The sequence below is a fragment of the Arachis ipaensis genome, chromosome B9 (assembly GCF_059453495.1).
Source record: "Arachis ipaensis isolate K30076 ecotype BB chromosome B9, ASM5945349v1, whole genome shotgun sequence".
Taxonomy (NCBI): domain Eukaryota; kingdom Viridiplantae; phylum Streptophyta; class Magnoliopsida; order Fabales; family Fabaceae; genus Arachis; species Arachis ipaensis.
In genome coordinates this window covers 122,441,847-122,460,645 of record NC_142444.1, presented here as the reverse complement: position 1 = coordinate 122,460,645, position 18,799 = coordinate 122,441,847, and the positions used below count along the sequence as shown (strand labels likewise).

General features: G+C 35.4%; 1 pseudogene; it reads right to left on the bottom strand.

Moving 5' to 3' along the window:
• Positions 1–6,976: 6,976 nt before the first annotated feature.
• LOC148546163 (uncharacterized) lies at positions 6,977–7,967 on the bottom strand (annotated as a pseudogene).
• Positions 7,968–18,799: the final 10,832 nt, after the last annotated feature.

Here is an 18,799-nt window from a genome sequence, read left to right as displayed (position 1 = left end):
TATATGAGTTATGAAATAAAATAATTTTTTCTTGTGAATAAAATAAGTTGATTGGTCCATAAATAAATAACATATAAGTAAATATAAAGTTACTGCTTGATTGAGTTTTCTGGCATGGTAAAATTTAGAGTAATGATATAACGAGAAGTGATAAATTTAAATTAATTTTTAACTTCATAAAAATTTATGATAAACACTAATTAGTAACCAGAATCACATAAAATAACATAAATTACAAGTTCATGAACCACATAAACACTAATCCAATGATGCATAATACATTTTCTTTGACATTGTCATTAAGGATGATCACACATTATAAATTTATAGCAAGTCATACAAAAGACATCTCATAACTACAATACTTGAAACATAAAAAATGCCAACACATAAATTAAGACATACTACTCACACACAAATTAAAGCAGCAACTCACTTATAATCCACCAAATCAACAGTTATCTCCAAACACATGATTATAGTAACAAAACTTCAAATCCTTGAGTGCTGCGAAACAGAGAAAAAGTAATAATGAAATTAGAAAGTGAAGTACCAGGAGAAATTATATTAAGTTGAAACTAAATGACATAATTGATTACCAAAATTTAGGAAAAAGTCTTTGTGGGACAATTGCAGTAAAAAAAATATCTTCACACAATGTCTTCTTTATTTTTGTTGTAACAGACGATTTGCGTACACTAAATCCAGTAAGATGAGCATATCTTGTATAGAAGTTTTTTCTTTTTTTAATGTATCAAATTAAATACCATGCTAATCACAGGTTTCAATTCATCTCACAATCTAAAATCTATTTTTGTACTATGCTTGTTTATTGGATCATGTAACTTATTTGACACTGTTGTTGTCGTATCAATTCTATTATCTCGTGAATTCATTGAAAATATGCCTAATAAATAAAAAAAATAAATTGATGAGTCTATTATTATTATTATTATTATTATTATTATTATTATTATTATTATAAACAAATGAGTTATCAAATAAGGATACCTTGTTTCACTTTTGTAAAGAAATTTATATTTGAAATAGCTCACAAATGTACGTTTATACTTGCTTCACCTATTAAAAAAATATACGATGTCAATAGAAGAATGTAAAATAATTGGTTATGTATGTGATCTTACTGGGATTAAGTTAGAAGCAAATCGGAAGAGAGAATGATAAAAAATAATGGACAAGTTAATAGTCAAATTCGTCCCTAAAAGATCACCCATTCTTTAAATTAGTTCTCAAAAGATTTTTTTAGTTATATTAGTCCTTAAAAGATAAAATATGTTAAAACTGCTATGTTCTACATCCATGACTGAATCAATCATTGATTAGAAGAAGAAAGAGATTGTAGAAAATGAGAGAGACAGTTCGAGAGAGAAGATTGGGGGCCAAACTGCCTTCAGTATTTTTTATTTACTTTTCTTAACTATTACAAATCTTGCTGTCACATATATATACATACATGTAAATGAGAATAACTAATTTTACTAACCTGATTATGACAAACTAATCTCTATAATTAACAAGCTAATTATCGAACGAACATTCCCCCTTAAGTTGATAGTTATGCATACTGTCATAATATCAACTTGGAGTAAAAGAATTGCTATCTAACAATGACACCATCTAACTAACTAACATTCCCCCTCAAGTTGGAAAAATGGAGAATTCCATATCATTAACTTGCAATAAGGAAAGATGTCAATCATCAAGTAACAAAAATCACTGGAACCATTCTCCCTTAATGGAGAAGCATACAAATCGAACAAGCCTAGCTTGCTAAAACAGTTCTGAAAAGGACTAGGTGTTAAGGCCTTGGTGAAGATATCCACTGTTTGATTTTTGCTTGAGATAGGTAGCAACTTAACTAACCCAGACACAACTCTTTCTCGAACCACATGACAATCTACCTCAATGTGCTTAGTCCTTTCATGAAACACAAGATTCGCAGCAATATAAAGGACAGACTGGTTATTACAATAAAAGGGAATAGGCTGAGTAATAGGAATATTAAGATCATGCAGAAGATAGGACAACCATTGAACCTCACCCACACCAGCTGCCATGGCTTTATACTCGACTTCTGAGGATAACCTCGCTACAGTAGGTTGCTTTTTACTCTTCCAAGAAACCAAAGCATCACCCAAAAAGAAGCAATACCCAGAAATTGACCTCCTGGTATCTGGACAAGATGCCCAATCAGCATCAGTGAAGCCTTTCAGACAAAGGTCAGAAGAGGTAGGGAATAGAAGGCCAGTAGCGGGGACATTCTTGAGGTATTTCAACACACGAATCGCTGCTTGATAATGGGCTGTTGTGGGGCAGTCCAAACACTAATTTAACTTGCCAACTACATAACAAATGTCCAGCCTTGTCATGGTCAAATACACCAATCTCCCAACTAATTTGCGATATGTTGAAATGTCGTCATACAAAGGTGCAACTGATCTGGATAGTTTTGATGTATACTCCATGGGAGTGCTAACTAGTTTGGCATCACTCAAGCCATAGTCCTTCAACAAATCAGTGACATATTTTCTTTGATAAACAGAGATACCTTTGTTGCTCCTATCTATTTCCAAGCCTAAGAAATATTTAAGATTACCTATGTCCTTGATGCTGAATGCTTTGTCTAGAGCCATCTTTGTTTTCCTTATTTCACCTTGGTCATCCCCTGTTAGTATTAAATCATCCACATAAACTAAAATAGTAGTAAACAACTTAGCAGATTGTTTAGTGAAGAGAGAGTAATCATTGATGGATTTCTTGTATCCCAAACTAACTAACATTGAAGTCAGTTTCACGTTCCATTGCCTGCTGGCTTATTTTAAGCCATAGAGATACTTTCTGAATTCACAGGCTAGGTCTGGTCTTGGTAGATGAAGGCCTTTAGGGGGTCTCATATAGACCTCCTCATCCAGATCGCCATGTAAAAATGCCGTATTGACATCGAGTTGTTGCAAATACCAATTTTTAGCTGCTGAAATTGCTAAGAGAGTCCAAAAGGTTGCCATCTTCGCAACGGGACTGTATGTGTCAAAAAAATCAAAACCAGGAGTTTGGGTGTAACCTTTTGCAACCAACCGGGCCTTGTGGCGTTCAACGGATCCATCAGGCCTTAATTTCAGTTTAAAAACCCATTTATTACCAATTGTATACTTGCCATGAGGAAGAGGGGTGAAGTCCCATGTTTGGTTTGACTTCAGAGCATTTAATTCTACATTAATGGCTTCTTTCCAACATCTTTGAGTTATAGTTTCCTCATAAAATGAAGGTTCATATGCATTTGAAATAGCCAATGATAGTGTCTTGTGGGTGGATGAGAGTTTATGGTATGATATGCAATGTGAAAGAGGATACAAGGATGATGATGATTGTGCAATAGGAAGTTTAGAGGTTTGCATGCACTGAAAATTAGCTAGGTGATGCCTAGGCATCTTTGGCTAGTTTCACAAGTCATTTTCTATACTTTTTACTTGGTTTCATGCATTTTCTTAGTCAATAAGCAAGCATTTGGATGAGTAATGTATGCATGTCTTGATTCAATCAAACATGGTGAATTATAAATATTTTTATGAGATTGATGCAATGAATGATGCATTGTCTTGTGATTATGGCAAAGCTTCGATGCACTTGTTTGGTTGATGATAGGCAAGGAGAAGCAAATGAGAAGCAAAGAAGAAGCAGAGGCTGTGGCATTAGTAGCCAAGTTATCCCACTAACGCCATGGTTAACGTTGGTTCAAGGAAGAGGTGCTGGCGTTAGTGGCCAAGTTAGCCCACTAATGCCAGTGCTAACGTTGCCAAGGAGAAGAAGTTGGCATTAGTGGCCAAGTTAGCCTACTAACGCCAGCACCAACGTGACTCAAGGAAGGAAGCAACGTTAGTGGCCAAAGTTGGCTCACCAACGCTACTACATAAGGAGGAAGGTGCCAACGTTAGTGTGCTAACGCCACCAACGTTAGCACACTAACGTCTTCGACCATTTCACGAGTTGGGGTTGGAAGATTTGGGTAGTGTACGTATGCACGGAGCAGTGTGCATACACACAAGAGGAAAATTGGCCAGTGTGCGCACGCACGAAGCATTGTGCGTACGCACAAACGTTAATGGCCACGTCAGTGTGTTAACGCCAGTAGCAACGCCAGAAAGGGTTTGAAGGTAACATTGGTGGCACCGTTAGTACACTAGCGGTAGTGTTAACGCCAGCTTAGAAGAAGACTTGTAGCGTTAGCAAGGCTGTTAATGCCAGTACCAACGCCAGTTCCAAGGGCACTCATGCAAGTATGAGAGCGTTAGTGAGTTAACACCAGCGTTAACTTCAGAAAGAGCCACTCCTAACTTGCTTTAACTAAGGCCAAAATCCCACATCCAAGTACTTGAGAACTGAGCTGAAGATTGTATATATAGGAGAGTTTTTGAACTTAGAAAGAAAGGACTCTTATAGAGAGGTTCCGAATTAGGATTTTCTTTCTTTTACTTTTCATGTACTTTTCTTTTCTCTTTGAGTTTTCCAGAGTGATGAAGAACTAAACCCCACATCATTATGGGGAGGAGCTCTATTATAATTCAAATGAATAAATGAAATTCTTCTTCTTCTCAATCCGCTTGTTGTAGCTAAGGGATAACTTCTATGCTTAATAGATCTATTCACTACCGGAAGGGTGTTGAGATCCATTTGAATTTCTATGTAAGCCTCGAAAGGGGAATCATAGAAATTAGTTTGAAGCTCTTTCCCTACAACTCTCTTGATCAATAAATTCCTGGTTTGAATTGAGATCCTGAGAACTTGTGTGACTTATGGATAAAAGAATTGAACTTAACCTCTTCTCATGAACAATTAGATCAAGGAATTGGCAATTGGTTGTGTTAAGAGAAATTGGCAAGGAATTGGAACTCAATTATTTACAATCCGCCATAGATCTACTTCATATGATTGAGAATGAAGTTGAGACCCATTGATTCATGAAGGATTATAATATCTCCAATCCCTAATGAATCTCATCCATTGTTGCTTTTCCTTTCAATTGCTTTAAGTTTCTTGTTATCTTTGATTCCCAGCACCCAAAACCCATTTACATTTCGTGCAATTTATCTTTCATCGCTATTTACATTCTTGCTTTTACTTTCTTGTCATTTAAGTTTCAGCTCTTTACTTTCTTGTCATTTAATTTTTCGCCATTTACCTTTCACAATTTACTTTCAGCATTTTAATTTCCAGCAATTTACATTTTGTTGATTCTATTTCACCAACATCATCAAATATTAGCTTGACTAGATAAATCACCTAACTAAAGTTGCTTAATCCATCAAACCCTGTGGGATCGACCTCACTCAACATTGAGTTATTACTTGGCGATTCGGTACACTTGTCAAAGGAATTTGTGTTGTGCAAATTTCTACCTCATCACTAGGTAGCGTGGTGGTTTATGGATCCTTCAGGACCTTCTGAGTGGAGTTGATATAGGAGGTTGTGAGAGAGCCTCCGTGTGAGTCCTCAATGGTGTGTGAGTGATCTGATGATGTGAATTTTGTAAAATGAGAGGCAATTGTGATGAAATATTGGGTGAATTATGGTCATCATGATGTTGTGGTGTGGCATCATAAGCCTCAGTGTATAGAAATGGGTCAACGGGCTTAGCACATATTGTGTGAGATATAAGAGGTGCGGGAGGCACTGCCTCAGTGAAGGGCAGACTTGACTAAAAAAACACGTCGTCTCTTGACACAAATAATTGTTTGCTTTGTATATCTAAAATAATGTAACCTTTGGTCCCTTCCTTATATCCCAAAAAAACACACTTTCTGGCCCGTTTATCAAGTTCCATCCTACCAGCTGCAAGTGTTGAGATATAAGTGAGACAACCAAAAATTTTTAAATGCTTGAAATCTGGTTTGATGTTAAAAAAAATTTCAAAAGGTGCTTTGTTTTCTAAGATGGAACTTGGCAATATATTGATCAAATGGATAGCATGGGTGACGGCAAAGTCCCAATAGCAATTAGGGACAGCAGAGTGGAATAGAATGGATCGAGCTACCTGCAGTATGTACTAGTGCTTGCGTCTTACTATTCCATTCTGTTGTGGAGTTGCCACACTTGACCTTTGATGCAATATGCCTTTGGCTGCATAAAAGTTATGCATTAAGAACTCCTTGCCGTTGTCAGACCAAATGCACTTTATAGTCTTGTGAAATTTATTTTTAACGAGGGTTACAAAGTTTTTAATCAATATTTTTTTCTCAAATTTTAATTTCATAAAAAATATCCAAATGTATCTGTTGTAGTCATCTACTATAGTGAGAAAATACTTGTTACCATCAATAGAAAGAATATTCAAAGGACCCCAGATATCAATGTGTATAATGTCAAACACTGCATTAGATTTGCTATGACTAGTAGAAAAAGAAAGTCTCTTTTGTTTGGCGAATTGACAAGAATCACATGGCTTTGTAGCCACAATTTTATTAAAGTTTGAACTAGAAATTGAAGGAAACAAATCATGTAAGAGTTGAAATTTATTGAAAGGAACATGGCTCAATCTGAGGTGCCACAGTTTAGTGTTGTGCATCGTAGTGTCATGTGAGCTGCATTGAAGTGTATTGTATATGGTGGTGCTGGTGTTCAGTGTATACAAGCCATTAGAGTAATCAGCTGCCCCAATCATCTTCCATGTTAGAAGGTCCTATATCTCACAACCAAATTTGTTGAAAATAAATTGGCAGTCAAGTGATGCAATAAGTTGTGAAACAGAAATTAAAATGTATGCAAAAGATGGAATGTATAAGACATTTGTAAGGTATAAAGATTTTGAGAAAATGACACGACCCGCAATAGATGCAATGATGATTTGGTTGTTTAGTAATCTAACTTTTACTGGTTTGATTTTATGATACGAATCAAACGCATCTAACTTATATGTCACATGTATGGTGGCTCCAGTGTCGATGACACAGGAGTTATTGTGCTATGAACAAATGGACATGACAGCATAGTGATGCTCACCAAGAGTGGTGTCATTGGCTCGAGCAACTTGATTCATATTATGATTGACCTTGACTCAATGATGCTGCAAAAGGGCCAGTAGTGCATCTTTTTGCTCTGAAGTAAACTTCACATGTGAAGATTCCCCCTGATTCTCATACAAGCTAATTGGTTCATCGCAATCATCATCCTCAGTAGTGAGATTATTGATTTGGTTCTGTTTCTTAAGATTTGGAGGCATTCCATGCTTGCGGTAGCAAGTGTCGATGAGATGTCCAATTTTACTACAATAGGCACAGAGCTTAGAACTTCCTCTGCCACCTGGACCACGTCCTAGCCCTCTTCTACCGCGTCCTCTGCCTCGAGACTAAAAAGTGTTAGATGAAGCGGTACTCAACAAAGGGCTTGGCTCAGTAATGTCAGTGCCCAAGAGTTGTCGTTCCTGTTGTAGCATCATTGAATAGGAAGAACAATGGAAGGAAGATGGTTCATGAGCATAATGTTTGATCGAGAACTTCCAAATTGTTCATTGAGGCCCCTCAAGAATCGCACACAAAAGTATCCTTTCGATAATTGCTAACCGTGTCAAAGACACAGGTGCATTTTGGTGTGCAGTTGCATTGTGGGAGGGGTCTGAAAGTTTCCAAATCTTCCCAAATTCCTTTGAGTTTGGTGAAATAATGAGTGACAGATAGATCACCTTGCTTGATTGAGAACAACTTCTCTTGGAGCTCAGCAATCTTAAAGACATCCCCTTGATAAAATCGATTCTTGAGTTCTTGCCATAGATCCTTGGCTATGCCATTTCCCATCACGCTTTGAGCAATGTCACTGCTCAGAGAAAGATGAATCCAGGAGACGACGAAAGTATTGCAACAATCCCAAGCCTCAAACAACGGGTCATCTACGGGTGGCTTTGGGAGAGTACCATCAATAAAGGCCAACTTGTTCTTTGATTTAAGCGCTAACAGCATATAGTGCGACCAGCTGTTATAATTCTGATGATCAAGAACCCTAGAAATCAAAGGGTTACCTAGACTGTCCGCTGGATGCAAATAATAGGGACTAGCCAAATTAAGATGAGAGCTCACAGTTGATTTCATCGATGCAGATTGCATACTAGTGATTTGTGCCACAATTTGGGCCAAAAGTTGGAGATCGATGCTTCAATGATTCGGGGTGTGGTTGGAATCCATTGGAGTAGGAATTGAAATCTTTGATCAATGAATCTAGTAAATGACCGATTCAAAATCTTCTTCCCTTAATCCCGTTGATCGGAGTTCTCACCGCAGCGAAATCACAAGATCGTGGAGTGAGAAACTCTCATCAAACTCTATAGTGTAGGTTTAAGGAAAGAGAAGAAAGCAATAGGTGGGAGTACAAAGGGAGTACAGAGAAGAAATGAAGGATTCAATCCATGGAATGCTCACCGTACCATGTTAAAACTACTGTGTTCTGTATCCATGACTGAATCAATCGTTGATTAGAAGAAGAAGGAGATTGTAGAAGGTGAGAGAGACAGTTCGAGAGAGAGAAGATTTGGGGTTAAACTACCTTCAGTATTTTTCATTTACTTTTCTTAACTATTACAAATTCTGCGGTCACATATATATACATACATATAAGTGAAAATAACTAATTTTACTAACCTGACTATGACAAACTAATCTCTATAATTAACAAGCTAATTATCCAACTAACAAAATATAAGTCAAATTGGTCCTTCCATTAGTTAGATGATGACGGCATGATGACGTGTCATGTTAAGTGCCACATGGCATGATGACATGGTAGGTGAATGCCACGTGTCACAATATGATTGGTTGACGTGTTAGGTCAGTGACACCTAGTATGCCACGTGTCACTTGACGTGTAAAAAAGTTTTTTATAATCAAAATAGTCCCTAAAAGTTTAGACATAAGTCATTTTCATCTTTAAAATTTTAAAATTAATCAAATTAGTCCTTATATAGTTTTTTTTATTTTTTCATAATATTAAATTTGAAGTATTTTTTATGGTACTAATTTTAATATTATTTTTTAGACCTTAATAAATAAAATTTTCTTTCTATAAAATAATAAAAATAATTAAATTATTATAAAGTTATTTTGTCATTTGTATTTTAAATTTTATATTTTTAAATTGTAATTTTTTTATAGTAAAATTTTTTATTTAAACAAATTTATCAAATTATTGTTGATTATATATTTAAAAATTTAATATTTTAAATCTTACTATATAATATAATATTTATTTTAAAATTTAAATCTTTTAAATTTTTTAAATTTATAATTTTTATTATTGTTTAATATATATGGTAGAACATAATAATTGAAAAAATTAATTTCTAGAATCACTTGTTGAATCTTAATATTTTAATATATTTTTTTTAAATAACTACTATATTTATTTAGTGAAATATAACAACAACAAACAACAATAACAAAGCCTTATCCCACTAAGTGGGGTCGGCTACATGAATCAAACAACGCCATTGTGCTCTGTCATGTATCATGTCTACAGAGAGACCGTTTACATGTAGATCTCGTTTGACCACCTCATGGATGGTCTTCTTAGGTCTTCCTCTGCCTTTCACCCCTTGTCCATCTTCCATCTCATCCATCCTCTTGACTGGATATTCTATCGGTCTTCTTCTCATATGTCCAAACTACTTGAGACGCGATTCAACCATCTTTTCCACAATAGGTGTTACTCCAACTCTCTCCCTTATATCTTCGTTCCTTATTTTATCCAATCACGTATCACCACTCATCCAACTCAACATCTTCATCTCTGTCACACTCAGCTTATGTTCGTGCTCTCCTTTAGCCGCCCAACACTCCGTACCATAAAGCATAGCCAGTCTTATAGCAGTGCGATAGAATTTACCTTTAAGTTTTAAAGGGACTTTTTTGTCGCATATAAAACCAAATGCACTCCGCCATTTTGACCAACCTACTTGGATTATATGATTTACATCATGTTCAATCTCTCCATTATCCTGTATGATGCACCCAAGATACTTAAAACTTTTAACTTTTCGTAGGATGTTTTTTCCAATATTTTATATTTAGTGAAATATAAAAGATTAAAATATTTAAAATAACTACTATATTTATTTAGTGAAATTCAATGTAGTAGTTATTTTAAAATATTAAAAAACTAGAAATTTAATATTTTAAATTTTACTAAATAAATATAGTAGTTATTTTAAATATTTTAATCTTTTATATCTTACTAAATAAATATAGTAGTTATTTTAAAAAAATTATAAATTTAAAATATTAAATTTTTAAATATATAATCAACAATAATTTGATAAATTCGTTTAAATAAAAAAATTCATTATAAACAAATTACAATTTGAAAATATAAAATTTAAAATACAAATGACAAAATAAATTTATAATAATTTAATTATTTTTATTATTTTATGTAAAGAAAATTTATTTATTAAGGTCTAAAAAATAATATTAAAATTAGTACTATAAAAAATACTTCAAATTTAATATTATGAAAAATGTAAAAAAACTTATATAGAACTAATTTGATTAATTTTTAAAATTTTAAGAATGAAAATGACTTATGTCTAAACTTTCAAGGACTATTTTGATTATAAATAACTTTTTTACTCGTCAGGTGATACATGGCATGCTAGGTGTCACTGACCTGATACGTCAACCAATCATATTATGAAACGTGACATTAACTACCACGTCATCATGCCACGTGGTACTTAATATGAGATGTCATCATGCCGTCATCATCTAATTAACGGAAGGACCAATTTGACTTATGTTTTATCTTTTAAGGACTAATATGACTAAAGAAATCTTTTGAGAACTAATTTGAAAAACGAGTGATCTTTCAGGAACAAATTTGACTATTAACTCGGACGAATTAAGATTGAGATTAATGGCGGGGTTGAGGTAGTTCTTAGAGGAGATGAAAATCAAAAGACAGTAGAATTAGTGCTCAATTCATGTCTTTTCGCATACAAAAAATGCCATTTACTTTCTATTGCTATTCCTTGGTCGTTTTTTCTTTTTATTATTATTTTGAAGTATTAATATAACAACTCCGCTAGGGAGACAATGAAAATTTTAAACAATGTGAATAATGGGTTGTAGATTTAGCCTAATACATATAAAAAAAATACTCCACAAATTACCTAAATAAAAATAGGTAATGACCAAATCAGTACCCGATGTAAGACCCAGAACTTTTGAAAAGTATTATTATGATCAAGTCTCAAATCATATGGTTATTTATAGCCTTAATTTCAGAAATTATTTTATTAAAGATAATTAAGGCAAGTTTTGATTTATTGAATTTGAGATGAGTTATGATTATTATCCAATTCTATAATTATTGGATTATATTTTCTATATTTGAATTATAAAGTTGATAGTTATGAAATAATAAAGATTTTATATAATTTGGATTAGATAAGTAATATTTTAAATATTAATACTGCTATTTTGGAAAATGAAGAAATTAAGTATATTATTTCTAATTATTTGATTTGAACATTTTATTGAAAATAATTTGTAAAATTGATGAGTAAATAGTATTTTTATACATTATTATTGTTGGGTTAGAATTTATTTCTAATTACTATATTATCCTTATTTTTAAGTAAAATTACTAAAATGCCCCTAACCCTAATTTTTGAAAAAAGAAAACCCTAGCCCCCCAAACCCATGCAGCCGCAGCTGCTGCCCCTCTCCTTTACCCTCATCACCACTCACCCACAAGCAAACCTAACACAGACACAAGTGAAACCTATAGCAGCGCCAAATCAAAGATGGGGAAATAGGGAAAATAGGGCCGCGGGAGAAGGGAGGAGGAGAGGAAGGAGATTCGCGCCGGCGTGCTGGGCTCCACCGCCGCCGTCGCGTTGTTGCTGTCACTGAAGCTCCACGCTGCTGTCCAACTGCCGCGCCTCGCCGTCAGTTGCTGTTCATCTTCATCGCGAACAGAGGGGAACGCGAGACCGAGAGAGAGAGAGAGAGAAGCGTGGAGTCGGCGTCGAGCGGAGAGGGACTCACCGCTGCCGTCGCGCACCGCCGTGTGCCGTCACCGCTGTCTGAACAGTCACCGTCGCCTTGGGTGGAGTCCGCCGCTGTCGCCAGTGGAGGCCACTGCTGTGGAACGGACGTGTGAGAGGGAAGCAAGATGAATCCCCTCTGCTTCTGGTGCTTTGGTCCGCCGCCGCCTCCGTCGGAATTCTTGGGCGCCGCCGTTATTCTTGTTTCCATTAAAGGAAGCTAGCTGCCGCCGCCATTCAGATCCGCTACAGTCTCTGTCGGAAGCCACCATGGGAGCCGTGGAAGGAGGGGTTTCCGCCACCTTTGAAACTCCATTGCTGTTGTTGTCATGGCCGCCACTCCTTTGGCTGCCGGGATCGGTATTGTGGCCGCCAAAAACCGTTTTTCTTGGTAAGTGTTTGGTTTCCGAAACCCCTTAAAGTTAGTGCCCTGTTATACTTCGTTAGAGATTCTGAGATGTTGGTTACCCAGGGTTGAGTTTCGATAAATGTGCGTCGAAACTAAGGTTGTTGTTGAGCCACCGGAGCTTTTTGTCGCTATGGGGCTGTTGTCGGGTCGGTTCAGAATCGCAGCTATTCCTTTGTGTTATTTCGGTAAGTAAGTATATTTCGAAAACCTCGCGTTAGTATTCTGTTGTGTTCGGTTAATGAAATGAGGTTTGATAATGTGGGGTCGAGTCCTGATTATTGTATGTTGCGATTAGTGTTGCTATGGTTATTGTGAACGTGGCTGGAAGCTGAGGTTTTGGTTGTCGTCCGTTCGGGTTGAGGCGGAAAGGACTCTGTGAGACGTTTGGGTTATGGATTTGCGTTTTGAGGTAGGGGCGCTTTCCGAAAACTATATTTTATATATTGGAATTATTATATATGGATACTGATGTGAAATAATGTATTTCGTGATTGTATAAGCCTTATGTGATGTTGATTGTCCTGAATGAATGTAATTATATGTTTGAATGGATTATTACTTGGTTTTGATGAATGGATCTGTTGTATGGCTTTGTGAAACGAAATGCTTTTGAAGTTGATTCTTTTAAAGCTTTGAAATCGAGTCAAGCCGTAGAGAATTGATTTGAGCTATGTTGACTCTTTTGATAATGTGAAAGATAGAATACTCTTTGAAATTCAGCCTAGTTTGCTTTAATTGATTTGGTTTTGATAAATGATTTGTTGCTAAACCGATTCTTTAAAGCTTTGAAAATGAGTTAAATCGGTTGATATTGAGTTGATTTTTGTTTTCTTGAGATATGCCACTGAGGCGACTGTTGGGTTTAGCTTGCTTTTGAATTGATTTCTGGTTTTGAGCTGTTGAAAAGGAATGAGAAACGGTTTAGTTGGGACCCGAACCGGGTGGCAAAAGTCCAAGTTTTAGGGGAGGTGCTGCCGAAATTTCTACAAAATCGTAGTCTTATTTGAAAAGTTATTCAAAGAGGGTTGGATTCGAGAAGTTGTATTATTTGATTTATTAAGAGAATATTTATGTTTTCAAGCTTAATTTATTTAGTGAACTTTATGCCTTGAGTTCAACTCTTTTAGAAATGAACTATTTTTACCGTTTGAATCACTGAAGGAAAGAATGATGCTCTAATATTGATTTCAATATAAAAAGGAGCTTTTAGTGATTTCAAAGGAATCTAGACTTTTGATTGAGTAATTAAGTTTGAGGCATTTTGGAAGAGTTAGAATAATGGGTTCCAAAAAGAAACCTGAAAGTGGTTTGATTCAAATAAACCGGTTCCTTTTCAAATGAGTTGATTTTTAGACCGGGTTGGAACTTGTGATTTTGTATGGTCGGTTTCATAATAAATTCAATTTTATTTACTTGAACCGAGAATCCATGATTTTAAGAGTTTCAATGAATTTTAAGGAATTGATATAGGTTGACCTTCCCTAAAGACTTAGGACTCTGCCGAGAAGCTTTTGTTATAAAATCCCATTGTTGGATGGGTGGTTTTGAATACTTTGAAATAAATCCTTAACTTGCCATGGTTTTGAAAGTTTTGGAAAGAGAATGCCGAGAGTAGCTTTGTTTTAAAAAGGAAACTCACTTTGAGTAAATTTGGCTTATGAGCCTGAGATGATTTGAGAAATGAGATCTTTAAAGCCAAGGCTGAAAAGAGTTGAAGTTTGATTTCAAAGTGAAATGGCTTGAGAAAAGTGATTTATGGCTTAAATGCCGGTTTTATGATTTTGATGATGTTGAATGGTGGAAGTGCTGTTTTATTATGGGCCAGAATGGCTGTGTACGATTATGAATATTGGCTGGTTTCGGATTGAACCGTGAGCCGGAATGGCTGTGTATGATATTGATTTACCACTGATTGCCGAATGAATTATGGGCCGTATGGCTGACTATGAATTACGAATTTAAGCCGGATGGCAGAGATGGATGTTGATCCATGGCTGGGATTGAATGAATATATGCTTGAGATACCTGGGTAGTAGCAAGGGTTGTGGTTCGTCCCACTTGCTCCAGGTCAGAGACTGTGACGCCTGGGTAGTAGTGGTAGTAGTGGTGATTCCACTCGCTCCAGGTTGAGCTTTTAAACATCTGCCTGGGTAGTAGCCGCAGTAGTGGTTATTCCACTGGCTCTGGGTTGAGCGGGTAGTAGCAATGGGGTTGTAGCTCAAACCTACTTGCTCCGCGATGGGTGTTTCTGTCCATGGTTAGCTACCAGGACGTGTCGGGTTGGCTCTATAATCGACAGATGATATCATCAGCCACTAGGGACAGGCATGCATCATATACATCTATGTGACATTGTTTGGGTGTGCATATTATACTTGGTTTGCCTATGTGATTAATTGCTAATTGTTCTACTTGCAATAACTGTTTGTTTGTGCTTGCATCTTCCTATTTGTGTTTGCTACTAGGACTCTGTTGGACTGTGGTGATTGGTTGATGGTTGGATTGTTTGGGCCTAGGGCCGTGGTTGGAATGAGATGAACCGATGGTTGATTTCGGTTTTGTGTTTCTGGTTCAGATTAAAATATGAAAGGCTATTTTGGTTCAGTATAGATAAACCATTTTGAAAGGCTTTTGAGTTTTTGAGAATTGAACGATTCCTCTTTCAGAAAAGATTTCCGACTTTACTTTTATTGAAAACCGTTGTTTTTGAAAAGAGGCATAAGACGGTTATTAATCACTGGTATGGTTTATCTTCACGTATCCTATTACAGTAATTTCCAAAAACCCTCTACTGAGAACCCTTTCGAGGATGATGTTCTCACCCCCTTACATTTTTTCCCTTTCAGGATATGGGCACAGAAGTCACGAAGAGTTTATTTAGTTGTTGTTGAGATGCTCTGTCTTGTTTTAGTTATGGTTTATTGAACCCTCGCCATTATCTTGATATATTCTATAAGAGGGATAGGAATTGTATTGGTTAGTGCTTGTAAAGTTATTTATATATATTTATGTATATATATGTATGTATTCTTTATGAGTTGTTGTAAGTTGTATGGTATTTATGGATGTACGTTATCGAACGAAAGTATTTTTGGGAGTGGTATTACGGTTTAAAGTTTTAAGCAGGCTCATATTTTAGTATTAAATAGTATAAGTGTCGTCGTAATGTCCGAGCTATCAGAGTCGCGCAGCCGGAAGCGTGAGCTTTGGTAGTTAGGGTGTTACATTATAGTATCAGAGCGGTCCTTCCTGTAGAGCCTGAGGAATGGATCGACTATGCTTCAGTTGCATACTCTAAGTGTTTTATCATGTAATAGATCTTGTCGAATGACAAGAATTAGAGCTTTATGTACATGACGATCTATTGATTAACGCCGTTAGTCTTGCATTGCATAATTCTTGGTATTAAGTTTGGCCGGCTTAATTCTAGTGAATCATGTATATGAAAGCACTGATGGGTTATCATAGATGATATACGAGTTTTGAGTAAAGCGAACCACGAGTTTTTGGAACGTTGGAAAGTATTTCTCGAGGCTATTCAGTTGTAAGTCTTGAAATCTGTTCGAGTCGACCTGTTCTTTCGTATCCTAACTTGAAGTTCTTGTTTGCTAATCCTTTTGAAAAGTAGTTTGATGTTTCAACTTTATTCCTCTATTCATATGCATTCTTGTTTGATCTTAAGTGCATATGCTTGTTTGAAATCCTTGTTGTATCTATCTTTCTCTGTTTGAGTTCCTCTTGATTCATGTATCCTTTGATATGGCTTTGGACTTGTCCTAATGCGCTGTGCATTTTACTCTGGATTCCGAGTCCATTCTTAGAGAACTTGTTGATTCGGTTTTTCTCTTATTTGACAGTGATTACAGCCACTTTTAAGATTTTTATGAAAATTGCTGTTGAATAGATACATACTTATCTACATATGAAACCTTGAAGATTTCTTATACAGTTTAATAACTATTTATTTCTAATATCTTGCCTGTATTTTTATTGGTTTACAGAATTGCACTTACTTTAAAAGTAAATTGACTTTCTAGTAATTTTACTATAGTTCCAATGGACATCCTTTTTTGATTGTGTATTTGGACATTTTCCGAAATTCTGGAAAGGAAGGATTTTTCGCTTTTATTGCTGTTGAGTTTCGTTTGATAAACTTCACTTAATTTATCTTTGATTTGAGTTTGATTTAGCATACCACATTATTTATGCTATTGCTGTTTCTTTTGAGAATGTTGGACTCATAGCTTTCTTATTACGAACGGACTAAAGTCTCTCTTAAGCTTTCTATCTCCATGAACGTCATGTTTGACTTTGTTTTTAACTAACCTTTTACACCTTGTGAATATTATCATTGATCTTGGTGAATCTCATTCTTATATGAGTCAGTTTGATTCGTTTCAAAATAGTGCGTCGTTTATCCTCTCATTGTCTTACAAGAGTTTTTAGTCAAAGATTTATCCTTGAGAAGTTACTAATGATCAAGTTGTCTTTTCCTATGATTTTTGTATTCTTTTGAATCAATTGAAAGCTGGTTTGATGTCTCACGCCTAGTGGATCTTGTTTTAACTATTTTGATTTAAGATTTTTTTCTTTTATGGCTTGACTCCTTTTAAGTACATTCTAATCTCCTTGAATATCCTTTTGAGATGGTGCTTTCAAGAAAACTTTGGAGTCTTGTTTTGAACTTTTAAAGAAGTTTTGAATTCTCTTTGAAGAAATTCTAAACGGAATTTATTTTCTGTTACTTGATTAAGATTGAAACCATTGTTCAATTTTTGACAAAATTGTTTTAAAGTTGACATGCGCTATTTTAAATGAGGTTTTGAAAAGTTTCCTTGTTTAATGGAAACCTGTTCATTTGTAACGCACCACTTGTCTCCTTACCAGATTGTAAGCAAAAATTTTACCTCGGAATTTCTTTTCTAAAGAGAGTTTAACTTCCTCTTTTGTCCTCGCTATAAATGTTATACACGCTTGTTTGAATATGGGCTTTGGGAATTTTTGAACAAGCATTTGATTTCTCTTCCGAGTTTTATGATTGCTTTTGGTTAAGTTGTGCACCTAATTATCTTTCTAACATATTTGAGGAAATATTTTGGCTCTTAGCCAAACTTGTGTGCATTTTGTTTTTAAAACTCTACATAATCTACTTCAACGTGAAATTGATTTAGAGCAAAGCCACGTTTATGCTTTTGTTACTCTCTTGAAGGATACTTGTTGTTTAACTTATCTTTTAGACTACGAAATGATTTTTCCGCAAGTTTTCGATTCTTTTATGAACAATGTATCCGGGAGTATTTTTAATCGTGCTCTTGAGTTCTATGAGCCTTGTCTTGGGTCTGAGATATTCTTTTCTATAAACCTCATACTTCTTCGACTCAGTGTGAAATTATTTCAGACATATGCGCTGATTTTCTGCTTATTGATCCTATTGAATTCCCTTGATCCAAGGGTTATCTCTGAAGTTGTCAATTGATTTATTTCTAGCAAACTTCTTTGCTTGAGCATCCTTGTTTATCTGGAATTGGATATATTCTTTCAAATCTATGAGTATTGTCATTAACATGCGTCTCTCCTTTCTATGATCGTGTATCCTTCTGAGTAGACTCGAGAATTGTTTTGATATCACGTGCAACTTGTAGACGTAGTAACGCGATGCGTTAGTTCTTTAAGGCATGATACGGGTATACGGAAGTGGAAGCGGTAGGTGTACCACATTATGAGTTGTGGTGTTTTGTTCCTTGCTGACGGGTTTGCGATCGTTGGACTTATGATCGGATATAGGAATTGTAAAGTGCTTGATGGGGTTAGAAGGTTGAAGCTTTGAGGTTGAGATGAGATTAGTGTGCGGATGATGAGCACGTCGTTGTAACCTCATCCTGTTTTATAACCTTCAATGCCTTGCCTTGCTATCACATGTTTGAACCGTCTCATCTTTTGCATTGAGCCTGTCTTGCAACGTTGCTTTGCAATCATACTCCTACCTATGTACCCTTATGCATACGACAATCCAAGTATTTGGAAACTGTATATATGTTTATGTTTTGAGATATTTATGCTTCTTCCTTAAATGTTTTCAAGGGTGAAGTGTATGAAATTTCTTTCGTTTTGTATCAATTTTCGAGGGCGAAAATTTTTATAAGGTGGGTAGAATGTAAGACCCAGAACTTTTGAAAAGTCTTATTATGATCAAGTCTCAAATCATATGGTTATTTATAGCCTTAATTTCAGAAATTATTTTATTAAAGATAATTAAGGCAAGTTTTGATTTATTGAATTTGAGATGAGTTATGATTATTATCCAATTCTATAATTATTGGATTATATTTTCTATATTTGAATTATAA